Here is an 18,616-nt window from a genome sequence, read left to right as displayed (position 1 = left end):
GATGTCACAGTGGGATTCTGGTAAAATAATCCCCTCACCTCCCCTGGTATCTCCACCCATAGACTCCAACCCCAGCCTAGCGCAAAACTTTTCGCCATTTTTATTCTCACTACAGAGGAATGATGTCTACCGGAAAAAATCTCAGGTCATTACATTTAAAGAGACACACACACCAAAACGGAGCGTTCTGAGAGAGCTGGTTTATACAGGGTCACAAACCTCCTCTGGTGCTTGATTCATGTTATATTTTGACCAAAGCACAGCACAGATGTTTCATTTAGACCACAGGGGACTTTTTGAAAATGTGGAAAATGGGGATGATATGTCCTCTTTAAATTTGGCTTTATTTAAAAAAAAAAAACAAAAACATCCAATTACAAAACAAACACCAGGGCTCACAGCACAGTAGAAGTGAAGAGAGATGATACTTGGTGGTAACTGCTGTGATTTGTTTACAAAGGTGTCAGGTATCGGTCTTTATAATAATGACACCTTATTGAAACATTTAGATATGTACTCACCTGTTAACACACTTTGTAAATAATATTCTGACACAGTGTGGAAACACTCAGCAGGACAGGGACGTCTTTATTTCATCCTGGAAAGCTGCTGTTGATTCCTCACTCCAGAGAGAAAGTTGTGTTATAGAAGGTGAACATAGTATCCTTACTGTCCAGTCTGGGCGTCACCAGAAACTGGAACAAGAGGAAGCCCTCTCCCCTCTCAACTCATCATCTATATACGTGTATGGAACTAAACTCTGTCGGCATGAGAGCACAGCTCCCGCAGCAGAGAGCCGAGGTGCTGACAGCTCCATTCTACAATCAGATGCATAACAAGAGTAAACTGCGCTGAGCTGCAAAACCTTATGGGCCTGTTTGTGCTCGAACATCAGAAGCGTAACTTCCTCTGTGAATTCAACCTTGAGTTGAGGAAGTTTGCTTCAGCTATAGTGATGCACAGTTCAAGGTGCTATCAGGAGGCTGCAGTGCATTCTCTGTGTCGAGACTCTTATTTCCCAGAGGTAAGGGACCTGCAAAGTCACTTTACTTATAGGGCTAATTTCCACTTCTCCTGTAATTAGTACCATAAATACATTTTTTTAAGGGAATTGACAAAGGACCAAGAAAGCATTACATGGAGAAGAATCAAAAAGTGTGGTAGTCTGCCTGATGAGAACTTGTAATGCCCATAATGCTGATAATTCTTCTTGCAGCATATTTACTTGTAAATCAATTGTTTTCCCTTCTGGGTATTATTATATACACTTCTCTAAATATGCTGCGTACAATTTGTCTTAAGACATCTTATACACTTCCCTTCTGTCATACTCAGCATGTTTCTGAGACGCCTTATTATAAATAATTAAAGTGTATAAAGCTCCAGACTCTTTTAAATCATGCTCCAATAAAAAAGTGGAAGTTTCTGACCTACCTAGATTTGTCTTCAACCGTCGCCAAGGCAGGTCATTGCAATTTGTTGCTTTATATCACAAAACAGAACAAAAAAATAGAATCAGTGGCAACAACAAAATAAATTCCCAGGTGTATCTTTGAAGAGTAAACTCAAGAGCAGCCAACACTATGTCAGTCCTTCAGGTACAACTGGACAGAGTGAGATCTGGATGAAGATTTATAAACTGTGGAATGGAATTCTTGTTGTTCATTCTAGATCAGAGCTCCTTATGACATATTTTCTGCTTGGTCACCCTGGAAACACTTTAGAAATATCATGTTGTTAAGTAAAGTGTCAAATCTGTAAGCACCCGTAGGACACTGCTGTGTAATGCTGCATACATAATAAGGTATTTATAAAGGCTCCGGTCATCATACAGTCATTGAATGTTGCCTCGAGGCATCATTAGTTACATAAAGGACAGTTTGATTCCCAGTGAAATCCTCTGGAAGCTTCTTTATATTTGACTGTAAAGGGTAGGGCTGTTGACATTTGATATTTTATTGTCAACAAATCCCATGAAAAGATTCAAGACAACAATTGATCCTAGCGATACACATTTACAGAAAAGTCAAAGCACAATATAATTATACCCCTCGACACAAACCTCCATTGTTGTCAATAAAAAGGAATAAAGCACATCCACAATGTTACACGCGTCTGTATTATAATTAACAGTGACACCAGCTGTAGTTTGTTTTCACTAAATTCTAGGTAAACATTTCCTTAAATATATAAAAAAGACACAAAATGTTTTAAATCCAATCTAGAAAAATTAAAATTTGACTCCCGCTGCCATCTGTTTTTAGGGAATGATTGTAGGAGTTGTAAAATGGAGACTATTTGTAACTTGTCCTCAAAGATTAAGGAGCTCAAAAGGACCACTGTGCTCAGAGGAGATGGCTTAGTCTTATATTTTGTTGGTTGTGATTTGATTTGTTGACCGCAAAAAAAATGATGCAATAAAGCTAGCCTAATAAATCAAGTCACATGTTGGCAACACCAAAGCAACATTTAATCTAAGGGGATGATGCATGAGGCAGTCTAGACGCTGTTTCTCCATCTTGTGGATCAGTAGCAGCAGAAGCACATAATCCCATGATAGTATTATTATTATTATTATTATTATTTTGGATGTTACTTATCGTTTTTTTTTCCTTTAGCTTGTCATTTCCTACATTTCCTGTAGCGACTTGTTTTCTAAAATCATTCCATGTGTTGAGGTTGTTTTTCAGTTTGGTGCTCTGCCATATCTCTGATTGATTCCTCATTGAAACAGATGACTGTGACATTACTGAAGACAATGTCTGCTCTTAACATGCAACAAGCTCAATGTTTCAGAGAACTTCTGCCTGGAGGTCCACAGAGGCATTGTGGGAAATAAGGAATCAATTCAGCACCAATCATCTCTTGTGATCTAGCTGAGGTTTGCTAAGGACAGCATGATACAGAGAAGTTGGAACTAATGAACCTTTCCTAAAAATCCATTCTTTTCTTTTACATTTATTATCACATTAATCACATCATTCTTTAATGAGTATCTATATATATATGGTTCTTATTTGAAACACTTATTTAAGAGTTAAAAGTTTTAAAACACTTCAAAAGATAAAAAGCTAAATCTCTCTTATGTGAAGAAAGTAAACCCAAGCTATGATTTATTCTTACAGTAAAAATAGCTTTTCTTTATATCATCCCCCTCTGAAGGGAAAAAAAAAATCCATGCTTAATTAAATCTCACATATGTGTTTCTTTTGATCTGCAGCAGTTCAATCGATATTTGTGAACTCTCCCTCAAAGCCTGAATGCAGGGAAGCATGGAGCCTGTGATGTTATCAAGCGACAGTTTTAGTGAAGGGGGGATGGGGGGGGGGGGTGTGTACTCCTGTAACTACACATCAAGTGGACTTTAAGACATATTTCCGTGTGCTTTTATTACACCCACATGTCTCCAGAAAACACCTTGGGCAGTTCGGGGCGTCTGCTCCAAGTTTCTCCCTGGCCCGCCTGTTTGCGGTGCCGCTTCACATATTGTCTCCTGATTACATCATAAATATTTTAGCCAACTCTATTAGTGACATGTGCGTGGGCATGCATGACTAAAGTGAGAACCGACATCAAGGAGAAAACATCTACTTTACCTTAGTCTGGATTAGCTTTTACACAACGCTCTCTTGCTGATGTGTGTTATCATGCAAGCGTTAAAAAAATGCTTCAAATGAGCTCCACACTGTTTCAGACTGTGAACTCATAACCAGAGCTAAATCCATCACAGGGGAGGCTGGACGTGCAGGATCCAGCCTGATTGTGGATCATCATTAGGCTCATATATACGGTAACGTTTTCGCGTCAGCAGTAATCGACAGTAGTATTTGTCTTGGTGTTATGTTAATGTTGTTGTCCTTTGCAGCAGGAAGAGCTCGTGTTATTTATTTCACTGCAGCTTGCGCGTTCACCGTGACACACTTCATCTATCATTAAGATAATGACCATGCTTGGTTTCTGTACGCGCTTTTAATATATGTGTGTTTTCTTAAGAGAGCAAAAGAGAGAGAGAGAAAGAGACAGCTTGCACCTGTTCTGAGCACACTTTTCCTGCTCGTCCGGTACAGTAGAGTCCTGTGTGTGTGTACATGTGTGTGCCTTGAGGCCCCTCTAGGCCAGCTTATCCCCACCTAGAAGATGTGAGTGCGTTATCCCACCGTCTCTGCTGGGAATGCGGTCTAACAGGCCAGCAGAGCGGTGTAAATCTGCTCGGCCTATAAAGACCCAGCTTATCTGGCCTGATTAACGGTCAAACGTGGCAGCCGCCGTTTGAGACGAGATGAAGATGCCGAGGGAGTGGACATTCCACTGAATCTTCTGGCAGTCTGTCTTTTTTTTTTTTCTTGTCCACCCCAGGTCTCCCACTCTGACTCTGTGGCTCTGTTGACTTTTCCTTGATCACCCCACCAGCCCCTCCCCCCCACCCTTATACTTCTGCTCCATCCATGGGGTTGAATAAGCAACAAAAGGTGTGGGTAAAGTAAGCAACAAATGGTGCATGTGTGTATATATTTGTGTGTGTGTGTGTGTCCCCTTGCCTTGGTGTCACTGCAGGGGATCCCGTCCACACGGCCCCGTCTATCCCAGTCGAGCTGACAGGAGTCGTGGGGGGGTTAAAGGTCAGAACTCATGGACAAGGGGTCGCGGAAACACAGCAGGGGCTCCGTAATGATAACCCTGCACTGATCTAAACCGCAGGCCGGCACCAGCCTGTGCTGTCCATCAGCACTCCCACCCCCCCTTTGTACACACACATACTCACACAGGCACACAACTTCCCACCCCCCAAGTGTATGAGCGAACAAACTGGTTGTATTTCATTGCGTTGTCTAAACACAGGATATGGAATGAGCTGTTTGTGAAGAAAAATGGCCGCACTGTGTTTAGGGGTTAGAGTCAGGAGAGAAGTGATTTTAGACAGGAGGCTTTTAAGTCGAAGGAAATATAATAGAGAAAACGAGCAACAGAGCGGGAAGAGAAGGGAAGGGACAAGCATATGTACCCACACACACGCACTCGCACTCACACTCACACACACACACACTCATATATTCAGACAGTCTTTATACGTCCCCAGTGGAGCCAAAAAAGTCCCCCCATTTTGTCTCCCATTCTCCCCTCATTGAAATAATGTACCATGACTGCTCGGTGATATATTTTCAGAGGGTAGTTGGGCCAGTGTGTCCCTGTTCTATATAAGGGGTAAGGCCATGAGGCAGTAAACAGAAGCAGCCTGTCGTCATGCACTCGTCTTCTGCCTTGATTTTCTGTGTAGTGGGCAGGGTAAGCCTGATCCCTACTGACAGCTGTCACTCTCCATCTCAGTGTTCTATCGTGGTCTCTGACACACAGCCTTCTCCACCAGAGTGCTGGGCTACTATCTCGCCTCCAGAAGATTGCTTCAGTGACATATATAATGCCCACTTGCGGCAAACAGCAAGGTTGTTTTCATTCTTGTCACCTCGTTTATTTGACTTTGCGAGAAAAATCCAGTCCTATTTCTCAGAATTATTTTTTCTTTCTTTTCTTTTTTTTGTCCAGGCTGAAAGCACACACAAAGTGGTTTTTATTAGAGGATAAATCTGTAATGGAAAGATCTTTTTTCCTGACACATTTAAACATAGGTGCTGACCAAGTCTTTGAGAAACAAAGCATATATCTGACAAAGTGCATGTGCGGCTGTGGGATAATAATCCTGCAGGCTCTCACCTGGAAGGCTTATAGGGTGAGGAGGCATGTTGCATATCTCTTAACGTTCATTCTCTTTTGCGTGGGCTCTCCTCTGTATAGCTGTTATTTGCTCGCCAACCTACACATTATGCACCCCTATATCTAGATACCCTCACAGGAATCCTCCTCTGTTGGATGGTATGTATGCAATACAGTCTTCTCCTGCATTTCTTCTTCTCCTTTTATTTGCCCTTGGGATAGTTGAAGGTCAAGGTTGAAATCCCTGGCCCGGCTGCAGTGAATCATAAGATCCCCGCCTGCCCTACATTTCAGAAGACGTAAACACTCTAACATATGTGTGCACATGTGTGATTCCACGCAGGTACTCACATTAGAAATACATGAAACACATACATGAATGAGAGCTTACATAGAGTCTATTACATTTAAGCAGTTGCAGGTGTATACCACCATTTTTTGTAGTGTAATAACAATAATTAGAACAAAAAAAACTAGTGTTAAATGTCATCTGCTTGAGTTAACATAAAATTACCATAATCAAATCACAGCTATTTGGAAAAAAAGGCGGTTGCATTTGTCAGCGCGGTGCTTTGGAGAAAGACAAAGGCATTTTGATTGTCAGATCATAGGGATCCAAATAACTCACACATTTTCCAGCTCGCAATTAAATGCATTTTTCTGTTGAGAAACGATAACTGTTAACATCTGGTAACCTCCCTCAGTAAATTCACCCTGAAATATTTTAATTACAAGCGAGAGACACACTGCAGGATTTTGTGGACTCTCCCGAATACATGTTAGTCAAGAACAAAGAATTGTTTTGTTACATATTTAGCACAGAGTGTAGCACACACAAAAACCTGAAATAATGATTTGTGTGGTTGGGAAACGAAAACATATAAACTCTTGAAGTGGTAGGAAAAACGCCCTCGCTATGATTTTCGTGTCATGTCTTTAGAGGATACGGTCTCAAAGTGTTTACTAAAAGCTTTTGTTTGGATGTAGTTATTAAGTTCCTGTATAAGACGTGTTTTTCAATTAGCAAAATGCATTGAATGGCATGATGCTTTAAGATTTGACATAGAAAATCAGCTTCAAGTAAATGTCATTGATGTTGCAGATTAGAGTTTTAAGCAGTAGGCTTTAAAGGATTCCATTTTCAAAGTCATCCCTGCTAACAGGTCAGGTTAGCACCGGTGGAGCAGCATGGCCTGGGATAAGGAGATTTAACCCCCCCCTGTGAGGGAATACAGCCCCGTGTTTATTAGAGTGCCAGTGTAATATATGACTTTGTGCTTGCTTTGCAAATCTATCCAGGCTGCCTCTGCTACTTCTCCTTTGGATATTTCATTCACAGAGGGTTAGCAGGCACAGCGTTATTGTCGCTGGTTATTGCCTTTCGTTTATTACAGAGGAGTTTGTTTAGAGTGGGGGTGTTTTGAAGGGGGGGGCATAAGGACTTTCTTTTAGAGGGAGGGCTGCTCACGTGGCTGTACAAGTGAATGGTAACCATTGGATACGGGCTGAACCCCGTCTCTGCTAGATGAAGCTGATATATTCATGTATTCATCTCAATTAGTCCGCTTCGTGCATCTTCAAATGCAGACACTCATCCCTCCTCGGCTGTGCTCCATGCTTATCTTATTAGAATATTTTATCCTGCGAGTGAAACCTCTTACTTTTGTCGTCCCTCGCTCCCGCTCCTCCAACTCTCCTTTTCTTCTTCCATTGTTCTGCTCTCATGTTCAGAAGTTGTTGTGTGTGTATGGAGGTGCTGGGGGAAGTCTGTGTTCGACTCATATTTGTTAACTGATATCTTAGATTTCCTTTCAGCACACAGACCACAAAGAGACCACAGAACTAACTCTGTGAAACTACAGCACTGTTGATTTTATTTATTTTCTTAGCTCCCCCCCCCTCTCAACTAACACTAACTGAACTGCAATCTGACTCTCTTCTCTATGAACCACTTTTAGTTATTAAAAGTAGCTTTCCTGTTTTAGTTTTTTTTATTCCATCCAAAATGCAAACACCATCTCTGTGGTTTTGCAACCCTTAAACGGCTTCGGGCAAAAGAAGAGGAAGCGTCTTTAGACTCCTGGAGGGATGCATGTTTGGAGTGGAGTCGATGGTGATTAGGAAAAGTAAATGTGGGACGGGGAGGAGGGAGCATCATTGTCCATGAGGCAAATTGTATCGGACAATGCTGCATTTTTGAGCACAAAATCACGAGTACAAGATAAAACAAAAGACAACCCATAATCTAAAACACTCTGGAAAAGCACATTTCCCTTTCCATCGGAGATGTCTGAGGTTGTTTGCCCCTCTGCTTTGCCAACAACACATATTCTCAGTGTCTTTCTTCTCCGGCCAAAAGCTAAGCTCAAATCACAGCTCTCTGTCTCTCAGAAGGAGCTCGCTCTCCCTCTCCACCATCTCCAGAACAGTGGTTTCTCTTTTCCAAGGCACACTCTGAAATGGCTTTGTTTTCCGACAGCCATTCAGTGGCACCCCTCAGCCCGGGCCTGCCAAGAAGTCCGCCTTCCCCGAGCTGGAGCCGGGGCTTGTTTACACAAACTCATCGGAGAGAAATATGGATGTGTAATTATAGAGGTTGTTAGTTTTAATGTCGCATCCTTGCAATGGAAACCACTGAATGCTTGGTCAGCTACGATGAGGAGCGGCTGATGAAACTCTGACCGGGGATGGCGTGAAACATTTCTGCAAAAATGGTGTTGGTTGGGGTGGGGTGGGGGGAGAGAGAAAAAGGAGCTTCTTGATGGAAAAGAGTCAGCGCCGAGCAAAGCAAACAAACATGAATCACGAGGCGGTGATAGAGATTGCTGTGGTTGTCCAACGCATAAATACACAGTCTAAATACTGCTCTGCAAGGCCGGGACCAAGCCCGTTTCTCTGAATTCAGCTCGGTGGCAAAACGTCCATGTTCCATTCCAGCACGACCACAAGCACACAAACACAGCAACAGAAGCCGACAAACACACAAGAGGCGTGTGTGTGTGTGTGTGCGCACACACAGGCACAAATAAAGCACAAAGCCACATAGGCAAATTCAAATATATATACTCTCATAAGCTCTCACTAGCATGCAAATAGATGCTCACACAAAAACACAATGCACTCTCAAACGTCCATCCTGCTTCTGTCTGCAGCCATTTGCTTGCATAGTAGGAGCTGCTGAATCCATTGTGCATTTGTTGCACACACACATTCAATTCACTGTACCCTCGCTGAGCATAAGATATTTCCCAGTCAGCCATCCCATGGGTGTCAATGTGTGTGCTGTCAATGTTCGTGCAAAAGCGTACCATGATGGATGGATTGATGGATGCTTGGGAAAAAAAGAAGAAGCATGTCTTCAAATAAAAGCGTGATGTGTTTGGATTGAGGCCGCCGCAGTGAGATGATGATTTTGTAGACGGCTAGGGAACAATTTTTACCTTCCAAACACACAGGTCCAATTTCTCCCTCTCTCTCTCTTTCGGTTCCTCTCTCCTTTTTTCTTCTGCAACTCAATCTTTCTCCCTCTCTCCGTCTTGCCATTCCACCTATTTTCTCCCCCTTCTTAGATCTAAAAAAAAAAAAAAAACCCTCTCTTCATCCTCACCCCATCCCTCCTGCACAGTGACAGATCCTTCAGGAAATTGTTTCGAGTCTGCCAGACATTTTTGTGTTGTAGCTGTTTATTTGTGCTGGGGGGGCACAGGGGTCCAGGAGCCTCAGTTTCCTCCCCGCTCTCAGTTTAGAGGTTAAGCTCCCAAAACTCCTTCTCTGCCCTACGCCAAAAAACACTGATCCATGATCGACGCAGGCTTTACCGTGTAACCAATACCAGGGATGAGGAGCGAGGAGCACCATGAGAGGATGTAATCAGTGTGTGTGTGTGTGTGTGTGTGTGTGTGTGTGTGTGTGTGTGTGTGTGTGTGTGTGTGTGTGTGTGTGTGTGTGTGTGTGTGTGTGTGTGTGTGTGTGTGTGTGTGTGTGTGTGTGTGTGTGTGTGTGTGTGTGTGTGTGTGTGTGTGTGTGTGTGTTTTTGTATATGTGCTTCAGCTGCCAGCTTTGTGTGTATTAGGATGTAATCAGCAGCATTTTCCTCTGTGGTTGGCTGTGCTCTCTGATTGGGGTTTTGGCGATAAACAGGGGAAGGGAGGAAGAGTGCGATTCTGTTCCTGCAGCCTGCGTGGCCTCTGAGGCTGGAGAAGCCTTGGTTTGGAGCTGCGCTTGGAGCTCTGGCACTTTACACATCAGTTATATCTGACCCTCTTTCTATTATAAGTCTGTCTCCCTCTCTGCCACCTAGTCTATATCTCTGTGTCTGTGTGTGTGTGTGATCGAACTGCTCCGACTCGGGTCTATTGCGCCGGGTCCCATGTTGGCTGCAGTCAGCTTTGTTCACTCGCCTCCATGTTATAGCAGGTACAGCAGATTCCCCCAGGGTTTTTTAGGCAACACAGGCTCACACATACACAGTCACAGGGACACATGCACGCCCACACACATGTGCACTGTCCTCTTTCCCTCTCTCTCTCTCGCTCTCTATCTCTATCTCTGCCTTTGTTCTGCCGCTTGCAGATTTTGCCTTTGCGGACAACAGATGGGCTGACATCGACTCTCTCTTTAATAACAAGTACACTGTCAGTCTGTCTGTCTGTCACTCTGTCTCTGACATCTCTCTTTCTGTCTTTACTGCTCTGCTGCAGCACTGTAATCTCTGCTGCTCTGAAATGATTTGTCCGTTATTCCTTTCAGTCATTCATCAAACATAAAAAACCCTCCAAACATTCGCTCTCTCTATAGCCTCTCGACTGTGAGGACACGCTGGCCTTTACTGTTTTTTTTATTATTGTAAATTGAGCATCTTTTTGTTTTGGACTGCTGGCTGGACAAAGTACCGTTTGTGAATCATGACCTTGTGATTGTGGTAGCCATTTTTCACCGTTTTCTGGCATGTTATTGGCTACAGAAATCCATGAATCCAAAAGAAATAGTCTACTTGGGGGAAAATAGTGAGTCGCAGCTCTAAATCTTTCCCTCAGTGTGTTTCTCTGACCTGTTCATCGCCCTGGCAGCCTCATTACCCTGATGGCACTTTTTTTTTTTTTTACCTGAGCCATAACATTCAGCTTGTCTTTCCTTGCACGTTGCATCACTGCACCGTTCCCCCCCCCCCCCCCCATTGCTTCGAATATCTCATCGAGTTCATTTCGCATCGCCTATTTGCAATTGGCAGCGCTGAGCCTGCGGTAAAGAGTTATTGTTTGTTTATTTGTTTGTTTCCCATCTTTGATGTGTGTTGTTGTGCTGAGGAACACAACCCCCGGCTCAGTTGTCATAACTCTCTTCTGGAGGCCAGATTGAAAAGGTCAGAGAAAATGATGCCACCCTCTCCACAGAGAATGAATGGACACAGTGTAGAAGCGTCACACACACACACACACACACACACACACACACACACATAAATGAGCCTCACACTCATGGACACACACTCAGGCATCAAAATACATTTACATAAATGTGCACAGAAATATACTGGGCCGCTGCAAGCTCGAGTTTTTTTTACAGGCACCAGTACAGGCAGCGAGTTCTCAGAGGAAATGTAGTCCTACGCGTTCATGTTGGTTAACTTGTTCTAGGGTTTAATCTCTGATTCCCTCCGGGTGTGTGTGTGTGTGTGTGTGTGTGTGTGTGTGTGTGTGTGTGTGTGTGTGTGTGTGTGTGTGTGTGTGTGTGTGTGTGTGTGTGTGTGTGTGTGTGTGTGTGTGTGTGTGTGTGTGTGTGTGTGTGTGTGTGTGTGTGTGTGTGTGTGTGTGTGTGTGTGTGTGTGTGTGTGTGTGTGTGTGTGTGTGTGTGTGTGTGTGTGTGTGTGTGTGTGTGTGTGTGTGTGTGTGTGTGTGTGTGTGTGTGTGTGTGTGTGTGTGTGTGTGTGTGTGTGTGTGTGTGTGTGTGTGTGTGTGTGTGTGTGTGTGTGTGTGTGTGTGTGTGTGTGTGTGTGTGTGTGTGTGTGTGTGTGTGGTTAACTTTTTTCGTCAGTGTAGATTTAAGTTGCCTTCTGGCCTTTGACATGCCACCACTATCTCCCACCACATTCCGATCCATCCCAGCGCTCCTTTTATCAGCCAGTGCAGGGGCTGATTTGTGGCTGGTGGACCCTCGGCTCGAGGCAGGCTTGGCCTCCAGAGTCCAGGGTCCCAAATCACCTTTGTAGACGAAACACAAAGGCCAGAGAGAAGACGCAGAAGAGGATCACTTTTATCATCTGGTGGGATTTGAACCACGGTCGACCTCGTGTGATTATCAGTGCAAATGAAGCAAAACGAAAACTTCAATGAGCCTCCTGCTGAGTAACAAGCTCACCATGAGACCCTCTGTGCGCACGTGTGAGCTGATTACACATGTGCAACCTGACGATAGCAATACCACCCACTGATGGGGATGTTAGAGCATGTGAAGAGAACATAACGTCTGGGATTCACAATTAGCAAGGATTAATACAGAGGACTTTTAAAAGACCAGTTCTCACTCTTTCTGTTTTTAAATCTGTATTTTATCCACAATTAAAAAGTGCTTAGAACACTGTACCTATGATTTGTTTTTAAAGTTTATCTTATTGAAATGAATTAATACTGTACAATAAATTGGCTTTTGAGGGATCCCTTAAATTCTGAATAAATCCAAAGTTGGGAGATCAATTTCTTTCCAGTAGAATCATGATTAAGGAGGCCATGTTACAATATGGTTGTAGTGATTCTTCCTCTTTCCCATACATTGAATATGCTCATGTTTTCTCTTTATTTATTTAAATATGAGGACATATATAATGCAGCCACTTCTTTCAGGACAGTTACTTTTTATATTGTCAACACATAGTTGTCTCTTTTGTCCACCATTTCTCTTGGCACATTGCCCAACTCTCCATGATGGTTAATGGAGAATGAAAACTGGATACCGTGCTCCACTTCTTTGAGCATAACTTCCCAGGATGCTCTTAACCTCAGACAAGGCCAAAGGATAAGGCTGAGGTGTGCAGCTTTTCATCTGAAGTGGCAGCATGAAGTGATCAGTCAGCTAACTGAAGAATGGCAAATAATGGAGGATCAGAAAAAACTAGCGCTACAAGAAAAAAAGAAGAAAAAAAAAAGAGCAGGAGAGGAAGTCATGTGGACTGATTGTTGATGTGGATTAGTGGGCATTGGGTTGAGAGGGATGGGCATCGTGCCAGCTAATACCTGTGATAAGGGAAACACTGGGCTTATGATGGTATTAATGAAAGACTAAAGTGGAACCCCCCTCTGACTTTAGAAGGAATGAAACTCTGTGTACTCATTGACAGCTACACACACGAGCACACAAACAAGCCTTAAGCACACACACATTGGTTTAGAACGAGATGAACAGCAAATCCCACATGAACAATATTAACCTTTAGCTGTGTGTGTGTGTGTGTGTGTGTGTGTGTGTGTGTGTGTGGTGTGTGTGTGTGTGTGTGTGTGTGTGTGTGTGTGTGTGTGTGTGTGTGTGTGTGTGTGGTGTGTGTGTGTGTGTCTGTGTGTCTGTGTGTGTGTGTGTGGTTCAGTATGTGTTGCTTGTCTTCTAACCTTTAGCTCTATCCAATAGGAAGGTGAAATGCTGGTCTTTTCTCTCTGACCTATTTTCCCTTCTGCCTTCTGCTTATTTCTCTGAACACGCAACATTTCAGCTGCTATTAGTCAAATGATGCACTGTCTGCGAGCGGAGTTTAGATGCATGTGTGTGTGTGTGTGTGTGTGTGTGTGTGCGTGTGCGTGCAGGGTTTTATTGTGCATGTTTGTGTGGTCTGTGTGTGTAGCTCTCAGAGCGTGTTTGTTCACCTGCTAGTCCTGTGTATTTATGTGTTAATGTGTGTGCCCACCAGGGCTGTGCCAGTTTTTTTTATTTTTAAATAATCATCTAGTGGATAAGAAGTGACGTTCACTCCAAACAAAGAAAAATAACAGTCTCCATCGCCCGGACTGGTATTTTTTCCTTTTATGGTTACATTAATGTGCTATTTAGTAGTATACAACTGCTGGTCATTTTAGGAAAAAAAAAGGGTAACTGCAGTCCTCTGCTCTGGGCTGTTTTCCCCTACTTCCACTCTTCTCATGATTTGTGTAAAACTGCTGAGGTTTTCTGCGGCTGCAGCTCGATGATATCGGTGAAAAGAGCCATTACAGCCAATTAGCTACTCTGTCATTAGGGAGGGTTGTGTGGGCTACTGGCAACTTCTCCACACAACAGAATACATTATCGCTGAAATAGCTGGTAAAGTTGAAATAGCTCATATCTAAAAATGTTCCATATTTGAAAGGGGGAGAGTTGAGGCAGGCTTGAATTTTTACAGGCAGTGTGGTTATGAAATTATTATTGGATGCCTCGGCTGCTGTCGCTGCTTCTCATAACTTTAATACTATATGCAACAGCTTATGGTATTATACCCTGTAAGTCTACCTCCCTCAGGTTACTCTGTTTTATTGTGCCAATCGACCGCTTACAAATTCTATGATCTGAACTCCCTCGGTGCACACCTGTCAGATTATGTGGGGGTTTGGCTTAGGTGCTTGCTCACATGTTTTGAACAGTTCCCCTTCATCATTTTTTGTGTGTGTCTTTTTTGTGTGTGTTTGTGGAATAGGGGTGGTATAGGGGAAGCAGGAGTGCAGGAGAAAGGTTGAAGATGCAATGTGCTCTAAGATGAGTCTGTCTGCATCTGTCATGTTGGAGTGTGCTCAGTCTGTTCGTGTTTGAGACAGATGACTTGCTCCGCTCCCCAAGGTCTGCCTGTTATTCTGCGTCCTTTATCTCCTCCTGATCCGACAGACGGCCTGCACCCGGTGTGTACTCTTGGTTGTTTGTGTGTTGGCGTGCTTGTGTGAAAGGGAAATTTGGCCAGTCTTTTGGTGTCTCCTTTTGATGGCACATATAGGGCAATATACGTTCTGTGTGTGTGTGTGTGTGTGGGGGGACATTATAGGAAGTTTTGTGCTGTGTTCAGGAGCTGGGGGTTTCGCAGCATGCTGAGATGGGAAATGGAGAGTGGAAAGTGCAGCGGTGTAAAAAATCTGCCCTGCTGGATTCACCGGAGAGGTGACACAAAAGACACCTGCGGCGAAATGATGCAGAAGCTCTCTGTGTCTGCAGGCTGTGATTCTGAACAGACACACTTTGGGACACACACGCAGACACTTTGGGAGGCGCTGACAGGTCCTCTGCAGAGGTTAAAAGCTGTCATAAGTAGTTCTGAAAGCACAAGCCCAGTGGTGCCGGACACGGAAGACCATAATGCCCAACCTTTGGCTCCATAATCTGGGAATGACTGATGTGCAAGGACCACACACACTCACTCACACACACACACACACACACACACACACATACTTGTAAGAAAAACACCACAACCACAAAGGAATAGTCTAGTCCCAAACATTTAAACACCTACATGCAGAAATACAAATGAATGATCATGCATATATCTGCCCAAGAATGCACACACTTACATTACACACAGAGACACACACAACTGTACAAAGAGATGCTCAGCTGCGCAGAGGCCAAAACACACTTACATTGAGACACTCCAGGGAGCGTGCAAAAGAAATAGTGAGTGTTAGTGAGGCAGAAGCAAGCTGGCAGACACACACACACACACACACACTATGCTTCCTCTGCTTCACAGAGCGAGATCACCTCCCACTTCTTCTTCTCTCCAAAACTGAGCTCTCCTCCTCCTTCTCTCAACTCCTCACTTCATCACCTCCCTCCATATTCCCTCACTGACATATGCATGCACGCACAGTCACCCCCCCATCCAGTGCAACACACAGACAAATACACAAACTCAAACACACTTGCATGCAACTACACTTCAGACAGATCAAGTCTCACTCCTCCCCAGCTCGCACACTCTCCCCTCTTCAAAAAAAAAGAAGGAATCTCCTGCTTCCTCTCCTGCCCTCCCTCACCCTGCACTGCTCTCTCCAACCCCTCTCTAAACACCTCACCCCTACACACACACACACACCTCTCCACTTCACCTCCCTCCCTCACCCACCCATAGAAACACCGCTCCTCCTCCCCCTCCCCCCCACCCCATGCTATCCCATAGTGCTCTCTGCTGGAAGGATTTAGAGGTACCCTGTAATTTTGGTGCCTAAGGAGCTCTTAAGTCCTGGCTGATCTTCTGGCTACACAGGCAGCCAGTGTGTGTTTGCGTGTGTGAATATGTATGTGTGTGTGCACGCACATCACAGTGTGTGCTTCAGTGTGTGTTTCGCTGCTGTTGGCCCAAATGCTTACATGTCTGTATATATTTTTTTTCGCAACCTTTTCAAGTGTGGTCATATTAGTGTGTGTGCAGCCGTGCATGCTTTTTTGCTTGCGTGTCTGTTAGTGTGTGTGCATGAGAGAGAGTGTAATCAGGGCGCAGGGGAGGAGCTCCCCCTCTGGCTGTATACTGAAGCAGTGAGCTGAGCAACAGTTGTGTGCAGTGGGCCGCTAACCACCTTAAACCCTGACACTAATGCTGCTACCTGCTTGGCATACACGCACAAAGCGGCTCCCGGGAACAGGCAGCACGTAGTGATATTAGAGCTGCTACAAGGTGATGCTCTTCCAAAAAGCTAAATGGAAAAGAGCACTGTTGTCGAACATGAAGATGAGAAAATCAGCTGTGTCTTTGCACATTACTCAAAACCACATTCATACTAACCTACATTCAATATTGGATTTTGAAAATCCAGCTCTAATGTCATATTTATGACTCTTTTATATTGTCTGCCAGTTTTTATTATTCAAAAGAAACAGGAGAAGAAAACATTGGCCGAGCTGAGCGCAGCCTAATTCATCCGAGATGATATGATAGTCTGAATGAATTTTCTTCGCTGAAGCCAACCCCGTACAGGAGGCTATGTGGGAGAGACAGCGGGTGAGGGGGTTGGAGGTTGATTGCTGATTTCCATTTTTATTTCGAGGACAAAGAAATGAGAGGCTGATGGGCTGGGACATCTATTTAGATCCATTTCATTCTGCCATAATCAGGCTTTAGCCATGTCCTAATACTCTGGATTAGAAAAGGTTCAAAGTGCAAACATCTAGATCCCCCAGTATTATTCCAGTCTGCCAACCTCACTGTGTGTTTGTGTGGGTGTGTGTGTGTGTGTGTGTGCACGTGCATGCTTGCATGCAAGCCAGATCTGCTGGGGAGGGTTATCTCTGGAATCAGGCCCATAAACCTAATCTAACCCTCTCTGTGCTCATTCAGGAGTGAAATATTTGTGCAAATAGGCTCTCTTTTCCTTCTCCCCCACTTTGAGTCTGGTTCACAAATGTAAACAAAAATGGAGATGGAATATCTCAGGTATGAGAAATAGCCAATACAGTTGTGCCGCTCTGTTTGATACAGACACAGACGCAGCCTGACACGGCTGTGTTTAGCTCCCTGCTTTGCCTCAAATGGATGAAACAGCTCTGTGTGCTGCTGTTTTTCCTTGATGCTAAGTGTGAGTGATCAGATCGTGCTTGTGCTTGTTTATGTATTTAGCTTTTTATATTTTTGTGGAAATGTAGACATTATTGCCTGTGGTTACTGTGACTACCCGGTGCCTGCTCGACTCGTCTAAGTGGAAGTCTGAATGCTGTGGAGAATGTGTGTGTGTGTGTGTGGGGGGGGTGGTGGTGTGTGAAAGGTAGCCAATGAATGTCACCTCTCATCCACTTTCTCATTAAACAACCTGCTCTCTGTCTGTCACGGGCTGTGTCTATCCTCTTCTTCGATGCTTTGGGCAGATGTCGTGCGTGAGAGCTCGCACGCGCTCGTATAGATAGAGGAGCACATGCGCGCACACACACACACACACACACACACACACACACACACACACACACACAGCCCATCGTGCTGTATGAAAGCGAGCCCCCCCTGGGCTGGACAGGAATAATAAGCAGCAGATGATTCATGATGGAGATGGGGAATGTATTCAGCAGGACCACCTGAGTGACCTCATTTAGCCAACCTGAGAATAAATATAGACCACCGCATCGCACTCTAGCCTAAGCTGGTGTTGGTCTCGACCGGGCAGCTCTGCATCTCTCACACATCTTCCATGCTTCCCATCGGGGTCACCCACGGGAGCGGTCTCCCAGCTCCACCCCGAATGTCCTTGTGAAATCTGTGCATTTGGTTATATGCAGGCGTGTGCATATAAACATGCATGTTAATATGCTAGCAGTGGTGATGTATGTGTGGTATTGGAACAGGAGCCTGTCTTGCAGGTCAGTTATTTCCCCTGTAAGGCACTCTTGGCTGATACATTTGTACTGTAGATATTTCCCAACATCAACTTTTGGCACCTGGTTTCTCTTATGACTTCAGCAGCTGTAGATCTTTTGTTCTCCCTCTAGTCTCTCTGTGGCCAATGCTTCCACACCCACAAAGAGAGCCTTAAATCATACAAAAGGCAAACTCTGGAGCCGACCACTTTATTTAAAAAAAGAAAAAAAAAGCAACATTCCTTCATGCAATGACCAGTTTCTTTTGGTATTCTTGACCGCGAACGCTGAACCGGTTTGTTCCACCAAATCATTAACAGCAGAATGGGAGTTTCTTTGTTCCTCGCCCTGTCTTCCTCGCCCTGTCGCTGCTTTATTCCCCTTGTGTTTTCATCTCCATCGAGACTCACAGGAAGACCCAATTCCCCAGTTTCCTCTTTCCAAAACACGCCATGACCGTCAGCCTTTTAATATCTGGAAATCCAGATTTGGATTAACGTCAGAATGCAGGGATGAAATGAGAGAGAGAGAGAGAGAGAGAGGGTAAGAGAGGGAGGAGAAGCGGAGATAGAGTGAGTGAGAGGCTTTCAGATTAAAATAAACAAGCTGGCACTGTGTCCTT

General features: G+C 44.2%; 3 protein-coding genes across 3 annotated transcripts in view; 2 read left to right on the top strand and 1 right to left on the bottom strand.

Annotated features, from left to right (window-relative positions):
- Window positions 1–18,616, top strand: part of zc4h2 (zinc finger, C4H2 domain containing) — a 185,741-nt gene that overhangs the window by 86,634 nt on the left and 80,491 nt on the right. The gene's annotated exons all lie outside the window — the stretch shown is intronic.
- The window catches only part of nxt2 (nuclear transport factor 2-like export factor 2), a 176,015-nt gene that overhangs the window by 85,500 nt on the left and 71,899 nt on the right, over window positions 1–18,616 (bottom strand). The gene's annotated exons all lie outside the window — the stretch shown is intronic.
- The window catches only part of efnb1 (ephrin-B1), a 60,156-nt gene that overhangs the window by 26,272 nt on the left and 15,268 nt on the right, over window positions 1–18,616 (top strand). The gene's annotated exons all lie outside the window — the stretch shown is intronic.

Source organism: Labrus mixtus, chromosome 10 (genome assembly GCF_963584025.1).
Source record: "Labrus mixtus chromosome 10, fLabMix1.1, whole genome shotgun sequence".
Taxonomy (NCBI): domain Eukaryota; kingdom Metazoa; phylum Chordata; class Actinopteri; order Labriformes; family Labridae; genus Labrus; species Labrus mixtus.
This window is presented reverse-complemented; position numbering and strand designations above follow the sequence as displayed.